Genomic DNA, 12,459 nt, shown 5'->3' on the forward strand with positions numbered 1-12,459 from the left:
TAAGTATGAGGAGAGTGCAATTAAGATTTTAGGGGTATTTTTCAATGATGATCTGAAAGGAAATGAGAGTTGGGACGAGTGTGGTATGCGTGTTGAGCGAAAATTGAATTTTTGGAGAATGAGAGATCTTTCTTTGCGGGGCAAAGTTCTAGTTATCAAAGCAGTGATCTTACCCATTCTGCTTTTTGTGGCCATAATTTTTCCATCCCCTTTTAGGAAAGTGAAGAGAGTTGAGAAAATGATTTTTTCTTTTTTCTGGTGCAGCAAGATGGAGAAGCTGAAGAGGGAAAGCCTTTATAAGGCCTGCCAGCATGGTGGTTTGGGATTTCCTAATGTTGAGTTTTTTTTAGGGCTCCATTATATTAAGACGATTGTGGTATTGTTGGGTAAAGGTAATAAGGGTGCATGTATGGCAAGTTATTCTGCAGGATGGATGTTGTATGGGTTAGGTTGGAGAAAGAGGGATGCGAGAGTGCCTGTGTCTTTTAAGTGTCCGGTGTGGTATGAGGTGATTGAGAAGTTTGTCAAGAAGTATGATTTGCTGAGTGTGCCGGCGGATGAGTTTAGAATGACTAAGAGGGTGTATAGGAAATTGTGTGCAAATGAGGTCGAGTCTAATATTGTTGGTTTGAGAGGGAATGAGGTTGCGGATGCTTGGAGAAAGTTGGGTATGTATGGGATGTCCAACAAACAGAAGGATGTAGTGTGGATGGCGTTTCACAATATTCTTCCAGTGAGAGACGTTCAAAAGAAGAGAGGTTTGATTAGGTCGGATGTTTGTCCAAGAGATGGATGTAATGGTTGTGAGACGGTTATGCATCTGATGTGGAATTGTGATTTTGCGCAAGACGTGTGGAAATGTGTAGGGGGGTTGTGTAGGAGTTTGGCAGGAGTGACTTTTGTGGATTGGCGTGTGGTTATGTTTGGTATTGGTGCAAGTGGACGTGTAAAGGAGAGAGTTTTATGGTTAATTATGGCTTGTGTGTTAGAAAGTTTGTGGGATGTGAGGAATCTTTGTGTATTTAAAAGGAAATCAATTACAGTAAATGAATGTATTAGGATTATTCTTTCTAGGCTATTTTTGACTTACAAGATGGATAGTAGTAGCGGGGGTGGAACAGATGCCGAGGGAATATGGAAATTTAAAAAGTGGAGGCATATTGTAAAATTTCAGTGATCTTTTGGTTTATATTAATAAGATGTTCTTCTTTCTGTAATATTAGGTTGCTTTATGCTTAATAAATATGGCCATGATGATGAGAAGTTTTTTTGCAACAGTTTTGGTATATCCTACTGATTTGCTATAAAACTAACCTGAATGTTTTAAAAAAAAAAAAAAAAAAAAAAAAATATGTTCTTATCAGTTTAATATCTGATACGTCCCCTATCTGGGGACCATATATTAAATGAATTTTTAGAACAGGGAGATGGAAAAAGAGCTTGCTCTGTCCACTCCACGCATTGACCTGGTATTGCAGTATCTCCAGGACCGGTGCACCCCTTCTTTAATGCAGTTTCTAAAATCAGAAAGAATTGAATTCAATGCTTTTTGTTCATTTTGCTTGTTTGTCGGATTTTGGGATGGACTCTTTGGCTTTGCTTTTCTTCTCCTCATTGGATTTTTCATGTTAAAAGTTGCAGAAGCCAGATGACAAGCTCATTTTGGTTCAACTTCAGCAACTGTGCATTGCATTGCCATGTAATGTAATGTAATGCAATGCTATCTATCTAGCTCTCCCTCTATACTTCCTTTTGGATAAACAGACATATTAGGCAAGCATTTTGGAGCTTTCACCTAAATAACTACAGGTGGTGAGATAAGCTGCACAATATAATTGACCTTTCAGTATATTGTTGCACACACACCATCTATTTAGCAAATGCCCTTGTTATCAACAGCAGCCTTTTAAACTCACCTGAGCTAACAGGTATGTGAGCTGGTTACTCTGCTGCGCTTAAAATTTCTTTTTTGGTTTGCTACAATGCCTTTTCTGAAACGTTGTCTCCCTCTGCTGGAACACTGACTTCTTTCATTTAATGCCTGCAGACTATAAAAGAGAAACCAACCCAAAAAGTTTGGTTGATTAGTCTGTGGCATTCTTTTAAACTGTTGCTTATGGCGGTCTCTGTGAGCTTCTCAGTGACATTCAGCCATCCAGGTATCCCGCCTGCAGTAGACGGAATGTGGCAATGGAACGCTGGCTGCGCGTGTCATAATAGGCTCTGAGCCTTTATATACCTGCGCACAGCAGCAGCCACCTCCAGTCTGCTGCTGGACAGCCAGCAGCAGCAGCAGCAGGAGAGGTAATTAATCAGCAACCCTCCTGCTAAGGGTAGACAGCTGCTCGTTCCACCCCCCCTCCCCGACTTAATTGGTTCTCCTCCCTTCCAACGGTGTTGAGGCGGGTGGGAACAGCCGGGGGTTGAGGGTACTGTGCTAAAAGAGGTGGAGTTATGCAGATCTAAAACGCGTGGATTGCAGCAGCAGCAAGCCGAAAAGTGCAGGCATGTGAGGGATCTAGAGGTTGACAGCATGTCTTCTTAACGGGAGTCCAGGTGGCCATCTCCACAAATGGACTTTTCAGAATCCTTGGGTGGCACCGTAGTCGGAAACCAATTCTGGTTATCGCTTCTCGGCCTTTTGGCTAAGATCAAGTGTAGTATCTGTTCTTATCAGTTTAATATCTGATACGTCCCCTATCTGGGGACCATATATTAAATGGATTTTTAGAACAGGGAGATGGAAAAAGAGCTTGCTCTGTCCACTCCACGCATTGACCTGGTATTGCAGTATCTCCAGGACCGGTGCACCCCTTCTTTAATGCAGTTTCTAAAATCAGAAAGAATTGAATTCAATGCTTTTTGTTCATTTTGCTTGTTTGTCGGATTTTGGGATGGACTCTTTGGCTTTGCTTTTCTTCTCCTCATTGGATTTTTCATGTTAAAAGTTGCAGAAGCCAGATGACAAGCTCATTTTGGTTCAACTTCAGCAACTGTGCATTGCATTGCCATGTAATGTAATGTAATGCAATGCTATCTATCTAGCTCTCCCTCTATACTTCCTTTTGGATAAACAGACATATTAGGCAAGCATTTTGGAGCTTTCACCTAAATAACTATAGGTGGTGAGATAAGCTGCACAATATAATTGACCTTTCAGTATATTGTTGCACACACACCATCTATTTAGCAAATGCCCTTGTTATCAACAGCAGCCTTTTAAACTCACCTGAGCTAACAGGTATGTGAGCTGGTTACTCTGCTGCGCTTAAAATTTCTTTTTTGGTTTGCTACAATGCCTTTTCTGAAACGTTGTCTCCCTCTGCTGGAACACTGACTTCTTTCATTTAATGCCTGCAGACTATAAAAGAGAAACCAACCCAAAAAGTTTGGTTGATTAGTCTGTGGCATTCTTTTAAACTGTTGCTTATGGCGGTCTCTGTGAGCTTCTCAGTGACATTCAGCCATCCAGGTATCCCGCCTGCAGTAGACGGAATGTGGCAATGGAACGCTGGCTGCGCGTGTCATAATAGGCTCTGAGCCTTTATATATCTGCGCACAGCAGCAGCCACCTTCAGTCTGCTGCTGGACAGCCAGCAGCAGCAGCTGCAGGAGAGGTAATTAATCAGCAACCCTCCTGCTAAGGGTAGACAGCTGCTCGTTCCACCCCCCCCCCGCCTTAATTGGTTCTCCTCCCTTCCAACGGTGTTGAGGCGGGTGGGAACAGCCGGGGGTTGAGGGTACTGTGCTAAAAGAGGTGGAGTTATGCAGATCTAAAACGCGTGGATTGCAGCAGCAGCAAGCCGAAAAGTGCAGGCATGTGAGGGATCTAGAGGTTGACAGCATGTCTTCTTAACGGGAGTCCAGGTGGCCATCTCCACAAATGGACTTTTCAGAATCCTTGGGTGGCACCGTAGTCGGAAACCAATTCTGGTTATCGCTTCTCGGCCTTTTGGCTAAGATCAAGTGTAGTATCTGTTCTTATCAGTTTAATATCTGATACGTCCCCTATCTGGGGACCATATATTAAATGGATTTTTAGAACAGGGAGATGGAAAAAGAGCTTGCTCTGTCCACTCCACGCATTGACCTGGTATTGCAGTATCTCCAGGACCGGTGCACCCCTTCTTTAATGCAGTTTCTAAAATCAGAAAGAATTGAATTCAATGCTTTTTGTTCATTTTGCTTGTTTGTCGGATTTTGGGATGGACTCTTTGGCTTTGCTTTTCTTCTCCTCATTGGATTTTTCATGTTAAAAGTTGCAGAAGCCAGATGACAAGCTCATTTTGGTTCAACTTCAGCAACTGTGCATTGCATTGCCATGTAATGTAATGTAATGCAATGCTATCTATCTAGCTCTCCCTCTATACTTCCTTTTGGATAAACAGACATATTAGGCAAGCATTTTGGAGCTTTCACCTAAATAACTACAGGTGGTGAGATAAGCTGCACAATATAATTGACCTTTCAGTATATTGTTGCACACACACCATCTATTTAGCAAATGCCCTTGTTATCAACAGCAGCCTTTTAAACTCACCTGAGCTAACAGGTATGTGAGCTGGTTACTCTGCTGCGCTTAAAATTTCTTTTTTGGTTTGCTACAATGCCTTTTCTGAAACGTTGTCTCCCTCTGCTGGAACACTGACTTCTTTCATTTAATGCCTGCAGACTATAAAAGAGAAACCAACCCAAAAAGTTTGGTTGATTAGTCTGTGGCATTCTTTTAAACTGTTGCTTATGGCGGTCTCTGTGAGCTTCTCAGTGACATTCAGCCATCCAGGTATCCCGCCTGCAGTAGACGGAATGTGGCAATGGAACGCTGGCTGCGCGTGTCATAATAGGCTCTGAGCCTTTATATACCTGCGCACAGCAGCAGCCACCTTCAGTCTGCTGCTGGACAGCCAGCAGCAGCAGCAGCAGGAGAGGTAATTAATCAGCAACCCTCCTGCTAAGGGTAGACAGCTGCTCGTTCCACCCCCCCCCCCCCGCCTTAATTGGTTCTCCTCCCTTCCAACGGTGTTGAGGCGGGTGGGAACAGCCGGGGGTTGAGGGTACTGTGCTAAAAGAGGTGGAGTTATGCAGATCTAAAACGCGTGGATTGCAGCAGCAGCAAGCCGAAAAGTGCAGGCATGTGAGGGATCTAGAGGTTGACAGCATGTCTTCTTAACGGGAGTCCAGGTGGCCATCTCCACAAATGGACTTTTCAGAATCCTTGGGTGGCACCGTAGTCGGAAACCAATTCTGGTTATCGCTTCTCGGCCTTTTGGCTAAGATCAAGTGTAGTATCTGTTCTTATCAGTTTAATATCTGATACGTCCCCTATCTGGGGACCATATATTAAATGGATTTTTAGAACAGGGAGATGGAAAAAGAGCTTGCTCTGTCCACTCCACGCATTGACCTGGTATTGCAGTATCTCCAGGACCGGTGCACCCCTTCTTTAATGCAGTTTCTAAAATCAGAAAGAATTGAATTCAATGCTTTTTGTTCATTTTGCTTGTTTGTCGGATTTTGGGATGGACTCTTTGGCTTTGCTTTTCTTCTCCTCATTGGATTTTTCATGTTAAAAGTTGCAGAAGCCAGATGACAAGCTCATTTTGGTTCAACTTCAGCAACTGTGCATTGCATTGCCATGTAATGTAATGTAATGCAATGCTATCTATCTAGCTCTCCCTCTATACTTCCTTTTGGATAAACAGACATATTAGGCAAGCATTTTGGAGCTTTCACCTAAATAACTACAGGTGGTGAGATAAGCTGCACAATATAATTGACCTTTCAGTATATTGTTGCACACACACCATCTATTTAGCAAATGCCCTTGTTATCAACAGCAGCCTTTTAAACTCACCTGAGCTAACAGGTATGTGAGCTGGTTACTCTGCTGCGCTTAAAATTTCTTTTTTGGTTTGCTACAATGCCTTTTCTGAAACGTTGTCTCCCTCTGCTGGAACACTGACTTCTTTCATTTAATGCCTGCAGACTATAAAAGAGAAACCAACCCAAAAAGTTTGGTTGATTAGTCTGTGGCATTCTTTTAAACTGTTGCTTATGGCGGTCTCTGTGAGCTTCTCAGTGACATTCAGCCATCCAGGTATCCCGCCTGCAGTAGACGGAATGTGGCAATGGAACGCTGGCTGCGCGTGTCATAATAGGCTCTGAGCCTTTATATACCTGCGCACAGCAGCAGCCACCTTCAGTCTGCTGCTGGACAGCCAGCAGCAGCAGCAGCAGGAGAGGTAATTAATCAGCAACCCTCCTGCTAAGGGTAGACAGCTGCTCGTTCCACCCCCCCCCCCCCCCCGCCTTAATTGGTTCTCCTCCCTTCCAACGGTGTTGAGGCGGGTGGGAACAGCCGGGGGTTGAGGGTACTGTGCTAAAAGAGGTGGAGTTATGCAGATCTAAAACGCGTGGATTGCAGCAGCAGCAAGCCGAAAAGTGCAGGCATGTGAGGGATCTAGAGGTTGACAGCATGTCTTCTTAACGGGAGTCCAGGTGGCCATCTCCACAAATGGACTTTTCAGAATCCTTGGGTGGCACCGTAGTCGGAAACCAATTCTGGTTATCGCTTCTCGGCCTTTTGGCTAAGATCAAGTGTAGTATCTGTTCTTATCAGTTTAATATCTGATACGTCCCCTATCTGGGGACCATATATTAAATGGATTTTTAGAACAGGGAGATGGAAAAAGAGCTTGCTCTGTCCACTCCACGCATTGACCTGGTATTGCAGTATCTCCAGGACCGGTGCACCCCTTCTTTAATGCAGTTTCTAAAATCAGAAAGAATTGAATTCAATGCTTTTTGTTCATTTTGCTTGTTTGTCGGATTTTGGGATGGACTCTTTGGCTTTGCTTTTCTTCTCCTCATTGGATTTTTCATGTTAAAAGTTGCAGAAGCCAGATGACAAGCTCATTTTGGTTCAACTTCAGCAACTGTGCATTGCATTGCCATGTAATGTAATGTAATGCAATGCTATCTATCTAGCTCTCCCTCTATACTTCCTTTTGGATAAACAGACATATTAGGCAAGCATTTTGGAGCTTTCACCTAAATAACTACAGGTGGTGAGATAAGCTGCACAATATAATTGACCTTTCAGTATATTGTTGCACACACACCATCTATTTAGCAAATGCCCTTGTTATCAACAGCAGCCTTTTAAACTCACCTGAGCTAACAGGTATGTGAGCTGGTTACTCTGCTGCGCTTAAAATTTCTTTTTTGGTTTGCTAAAATGCCTTTTCTGAAACGTTGTCTCCCTCTGCTGGAACACTGACTTCTTTCATTTAATGCCTGCAGACTATAAAAGAGAAACCAACCCAAAAAGTTTGGTTGATTAGTCTGTGGCATTCTTTTAAACTGTTGCTTATGGCAGTCTCTGTGAGCTTCTCAGTGACATTCAGCCATCCAGGTATCCCGCCTGCAGTAGACGGAATGTGGCAATGGAACGCTGGCTGCGCGTGTCATAATAGGCTCTGAGCCTTTATATACCTGCGCACAGCAGCAGCCACCTTCAGTCTGCTGCTGGACAGCCAGCAGCAGCAGCAGCAGGAGAGGTAATTAATCAGCAACCCTCCTGCTAAGGGTAGACAGCTGCTCGTTCCACCCCCCCCCGCCTTAATTGGTTCTCCTCCCTTCCAACGGTGTTGAGGCGGGTGGGAACAGCCGGGGGTTGAGGGTACTGTGCTAAAAGAGGTGGAGTTATGCAGATCTAAAACGCGTGGATTGCAGCAGCAGCAAGCCGAAAAGTGCAGGCATGTGAGGGATCTAGAGGTTGACAGCATGTCTTCTTAACGGGAGTCCAGGTGGCCATCTCCACAAATGGACTTTTCAGAATCCTTGGGTGGCACCGTAGTCGGAAACCAATTCTGGTTATCGCTTCTCGGCCTTTTGGCTAAGATCAAGTGTAGTATCTGTTCTTATCAGTTTAATATCTGATACGTCCCCTATCTGGGGACCATATATTAAATGGATTTTTAGAACAGGGAGATGGAAAAAGAGCTTGCTCTGTCCACTCCACGCATTGACCTGGTATTGCAGTATCTCCAGGACCGGTGCACCCCTTCTTTAATGCAGTTTCTAAAATCAGAAAGAATTGAATTCAATGCTTTTTGTTCATTTTGCTTGTTTGTCGGATTTTGGGATGGACTCTTTGGCTTTGCTTTTCTTCTCCTCATTGGATTTTTCATGTTAAAAGTTGCAGAAGCCAGATGACAAGCTCATTTTGGTTAAAATTCAGCAACTGTGCATTGCATTGCCATGTAATGTAATGTAATGCAATGCTATCTATCTAGCTCTCCCTCTATACTTCCTTTTGGATAAACAGACATATTAGGCAAGCATTTTGGAGCTTTCACCTAAATAACTACAGGTGGTGAGATAAGCTGCACAATATAATTGACCTTTCAGTATATTGTTGCACACACACCATCTATTTAGCAAATGCCCTTGTTATCAACAGCAGCCTTTTAAACTCACCTGAGCTAACAGGTATGTGAGCTGGTTACTCTGCTGCGCTTAAAATTTCTTTTTTGGTTTGCTACAATGCCTTTTCTGAAACGTTGTCTCCCTCTGCTGGAACACTGACTTCTTTCATTTAATGCCTGCAGACTATAAAAGAGAAACCAACCCAAAAAGTTTGGTTGATTAGTCTGTGGCATTCTTTCAAACTGTTGCTTATGGCGGTCTCTGTGAGCTTCTCAGTGACATTCAGCCATCCAGGTATCCCGCCTGCAGTAGACGGAATGTGGCACTGGAACGCTGGCTGCGCGTGTCATAATAGGCTCTGAGCCTTTATATACCTGCGCACAGCAGCAGCCACCTTCAGTCTGCTGCTGGACAGCCAGCAGCAGCAGCAGCAGGAGAGGTAATTAATCAGCAACCCTCCTGCTAAGGGTAGACAGCTGCTCGTTCCACCCCCCCCCCCGCCTTAATTGGTTCTCCTCCCTTCCAACGGTGTTGAGGCGGGTGGGAACAGCCGGGGGTTGAGGGTACTGTGCTAAAAGAGGTGGAGTTATGCAGATCTAAAACGCGTGGATTGCAGCAGCAGCAAGCCGAAAAGTGCAGGCATGTGAGGGATCTAGAGGTTGACAGCATGTCTTCTTAACGGGAGTCCAGGTGGCCATCTCCACAAATGGACTTTTCAGAATCCTTGGGTGGCACCGTAGTCGGAAACCAATTCTGGTTATCGCTTCTCGGCCTTTTGGCTAAGATCAAGTGTAGTATCTGTTCTTATCAGTTTAATATCTGATACGTCCCCTATCTGGGGACCATATATTAAATGGATTTTTAGAACAGGGAGATGGAAAAAGAGCTTGCTCTGTCCACTCCACGCATTGACCTGGTATTGCAGTATCTCCAGGACCGGTGCACCCCTTCTTTAATGCAGTTTCTAAAATCAGAAAGAATTGAATTCAATGCTTTTTTGTTCATTTTGCTTGTTTGTCGGATTTTGGGATGGACTCTTTGGCTTTGCTTTTCTTCTCCTCATTGGATTTTTCATGTTAAAAGTTGCAGAAGCCAGATGACAAGCTCATTTTGGTTAAACTTCAGCAACTGTGCATTGCATTGCCATGTAATGTAATGTAATGCAATGCTATCTATCTAGCTCTCCCTCTATACTTCCTTTTGGATAAACAGACATATTAGGCAAGCATTTTGGAGCTTTCACCTAAATAACTACAGGTGGTGAGATAAGCTGCACAATATAATTGACCTTTCAGTATATTGTTGCACACACACCATCTATTTAGCAAATGCCCTTGTTATCAACAGCAGCCTTTTAAACTCACCTGAGCTAACAGGTATGTGAGCTGGTTACTCTGCTGCGCTTAAAATTTCTTTTTTGGTTTGCTACAATGCCTTTTCTGAAACGTTGTCTCCCTCTGCTGGAACACTGACTTCTTTCATTTAATGCCTGCAGACTATAAAAGAGAAACCAACCCAAAAAGTTTGGTTGATTAGTCTGTGGCATTCTTTTAAACTGTTGCTTATGGCGGTCTCTGTGAGCTTCTCAGTGACATTCAGCCATCCAGGTATCCCGCCTGCAGTAGACGGAATGTGGCAATGGAACGCTGGCTGCGCGTGTCATAATAGGCTCTGAGCCTTTATATACCTGCGCACAGCAGCAGCCACCTTCAGTCTGCTGCTGGACAGCCAGCAGCAGCAGCAGCAGGAGAGGTAATTAATCAGCAACCCTCCTGCTAAGGGTAGACAGCTGCTCGTTCCACCCCCCCCCCCCCGCCTTAATTGGTTCTCCTCCCTTCCAACGGTGTTGAGGCGGGTGGGAACAGCCGGGGGTTGAGGGTACTGTGCTAAAAGAGGTGGAGTTATGCAGATCTAAAACGCGTGGATTGCAGCAGCAGCAAGCCGAAAAGTGCAGGCATGTGAGGGATCTAGAGGTTGACAGCATGTCTTCTTAACGGGAGTCCAGGTGGCCATCTCCACAAATGGACTTTTCAGAATCCTTGGGTGGCACCGTAGTCGGAAACCAATTCTGGTTATCGCTTCTCGGCCTTTTGGCTAAGATCAAGTGTAGTATCTGTTCTTATCAGTTTAATATCTGATACGTCCCCTATCTGGGGACCATATATTAAATGGATTTTTAGAACAGGGAGATGGAAAAAGAGCTTGCTCTGTCCACTCCACGCATTGACCTGGTATTGCAGTATCTCCAGGACCGGTGCACCCCTTCTTTAATGCAGTTTCTAAAATCAGAAAGAATTGAATTCAATGCTTTTTGTTCATTTTGCTTGTTTGTCGGATTTTGGGATGGACTCTTTGGCTTTGCTTTTCTTCTCCTCATTGGATTTTTCATGTTAAAAGTTGCAGAAGCCAGATGACAAGCTCATTTTGGTTCAACTTCAGCAACTGTGCATTGCATTGCCATGTAATGTAATGTAATGCAATGCTATCTATCTAGCTCTCCCTCTATACTTCCTTTTGGATAAACAGACATATTAGGCAAGCATTTTGGAGCTTTCACCTAAATAACTACAGGTGGTGAGATAAGCTGCACAATATAATTGACCTTTCAGTATATTGTTGCACACACACCATCTATTTAGCAAATGCCCTTGTTATCAACAGCAGCCTTTTAAACTCACCTGAGCTAACAGGTATGTGAGCTGGTTACTCTGCTGCGCTTAAAATTTCTTTTTTGGTTTGCTACAATGCCTTTTCTGAAACGTTGTCTCCCTCTGCTGGAACACTGACTTCTTTCATTTAATGCCTGCAGACTATAAAAGAGAAACCAACCCAAAAAGTTTGGTTGATTAGTCTGTGGCATTCTTTTAAACTGTTGCTTATGGCGGTCTCTGTGAGCTTCTCAGTGACATTCAGCCATCCAGGTATCCCGCCTGCAGTAGACGGAATGTGGCAATGGAACGCTGGCTGCGCGTGTCATAATAGGCTCTGAGCCTTTATATACCTGCGCACAGCAGCAGCCACCTTCAGTCTGCTGCTGGACAGCCAGCAGCAGCAGCAGCAGGAGAGGTAATTAATCAGCAACCCTCCTGCTAAGGGTAGACAGCTGCTCGTTCCACCCCCCCCCCCCCCCCGCCTTAATTGGTTCTCCTCCCTTCCAACGGTGTTGAGGCGGGTGGGAACAGCCGGGGGTTGAGGGTACTGTGCTAAAAGAGGTGGAGTTATGCAGATCTAAAACGCGTGGATTGCAGCAGCAGCAAGCCGAAAAGTGCAGGCATGTGAGGGATCTAGAGGTTGACAGCATGTCTTCTTAACGGGAGTCCAGGTGGCCATCTCCACAAATGGACTTTTCAGAATCCTTGGGTGGCACCGTAGTCGGAAACCAATTCTGGTTATCGCTTCTCGGCCTTTTGGCTAAGATCAAGTGTAGTATCTGTTCTTATCAGTTTAATATCTGATACGTCCCCTATCTGGGGACCATATATTAAATGGATTTTTAGAACAGGGAGATGGAAAAAGAGCTTGCTCTGTCCACTCCACGCATTGACCTGGTATTGCAGTATCTCCAGGACCGGTGCACCCCTTCTTTAATGCAGTTTCTAAAATCAGAAAGAATTGAATTCAATGCTTTTTGTTCATTTTGCTTGTTTGTCGGATTTTGGGATGGACTCTTTGGCTTTGCTTTTCTTCTCCTCATTGGATTTTTCATGTTAAAAGTTGCAGAAGCCAGATGACAAGCTCATTTTGGTTCAACTTCAGCAACTGTGCATTGCATTGCCATGTAATGTAATGTAATGCAATGCTATCTATCTAGCTCTCCCTCTATACTTCCTTTTGGATAAACAGACATATTAGGCAAGCATTTTGGAGCTTTCACCTAAATAACTACAGGTGGTGAGATAAGCTGCACAATATAATTGACCTTTCAGTATATTGTTGCACACACACCATCTATTTAGCAAATGCCCTTGTTATCAACAGCAGCCTTTTAAACTCACCTGAGCTAACAGGTATGTGAGCTGGTTACTCTGC

At 44.2% G+C, this 12,459-nt stretch overlaps 9 non-coding genes across 9 annotated transcripts; all 9 read left to right on the top strand.

Moving 5' to 3' along the window:
• Nucleotides 1-1,318: 1,318 nt before the first annotated feature.
• Nucleotides 1,319-1,503, top strand: LOC141213535 (U2 spliceosomal RNA). The gene has a single exon (XR_012283030.1). It is a non-coding gene; the product is annotated as a U2 spliceosomal RNA (small nuclear RNA).
• Nucleotides 1,504-2,625: 1,122 nt separating this feature from the next.
• Nucleotides 2,626-2,816, top strand: LOC141213428 (U2 spliceosomal RNA). The gene has a single exon (XR_012282929.1). It is a non-coding gene; the product is annotated as a U2 spliceosomal RNA (small nuclear RNA).
• A 1,120-nt stretch (nt 2,817-3,936) lies between these two features.
• On the top strand, nt 3,937-4,127 carry LOC141213429 (U2 spliceosomal RNA). The gene has a single exon (XR_012282930.1). It is a non-coding gene; the product is annotated as a U2 spliceosomal RNA (small nuclear RNA).
• A 1,123-nt stretch (nt 4,128-5,250) lies between these two features.
• LOC141213430 (U2 spliceosomal RNA) lies at nt 5,251-5,441 on the top strand. The gene has a single exon (XR_012282931.1). It is a non-coding gene; the product is annotated as a U2 spliceosomal RNA (small nuclear RNA).
• Nucleotides 5,442-6,567: 1,126 nt separating this feature from the next.
• LOC141213431 (U2 spliceosomal RNA) lies at nt 6,568-6,758 on the top strand. Its single transcript, XR_012282932.1, has one exon. It is a non-coding gene; the product is annotated as a U2 spliceosomal RNA (small nuclear RNA).
• A 1,119-nt stretch (nt 6,759-7,877) lies between these two features.
• LOC141213432 (U2 spliceosomal RNA) lies at nt 7,878-8,068 on the top strand. The gene has a single exon (XR_012282933.1). It is a non-coding gene; the product is annotated as a U2 spliceosomal RNA (small nuclear RNA).
• A 1,121-nt stretch (nt 8,069-9,189) lies between these two features.
• Nucleotides 9,190-9,380, top strand: LOC141213434 (U2 spliceosomal RNA). The gene has a single exon (XR_012282936.1). It is a non-coding gene; the product is annotated as a U2 spliceosomal RNA (small nuclear RNA).
• A 1,124-nt stretch (nt 9,381-10,504) lies between these two features.
• On the top strand, nt 10,505-10,695 carry LOC141213435 (U2 spliceosomal RNA). Its single transcript, XR_012282937.1, has one exon. It is a non-coding gene; the product is annotated as a U2 spliceosomal RNA (small nuclear RNA).
• A 1,126-nt stretch (nt 10,696-11,821) lies between these two features.
• LOC141213436 (U2 spliceosomal RNA) lies at nt 11,822-12,012 on the top strand. Its single transcript, XR_012282938.1, has one exon. It is a non-coding gene; the product is annotated as a U2 spliceosomal RNA (small nuclear RNA).
• The last annotated feature ends 447 nt before the right edge of the window (nt 12,013-12,459 follow it).

This window comes from Phyllobates terribilis, unplaced genomic scaffold (genome assembly GCF_046119375.1).
Source record: "Phyllobates terribilis strain yellow unplaced genomic scaffold, ASM4611937v1 Scaffold_196__1_contigs__length_3587587, whole genome shotgun sequence".
In the NCBI taxonomy this organism is placed as follows: domain Eukaryota; kingdom Metazoa; phylum Chordata; class Amphibia; order Anura; family Dendrobatidae; genus Phyllobates; species Phyllobates terribilis.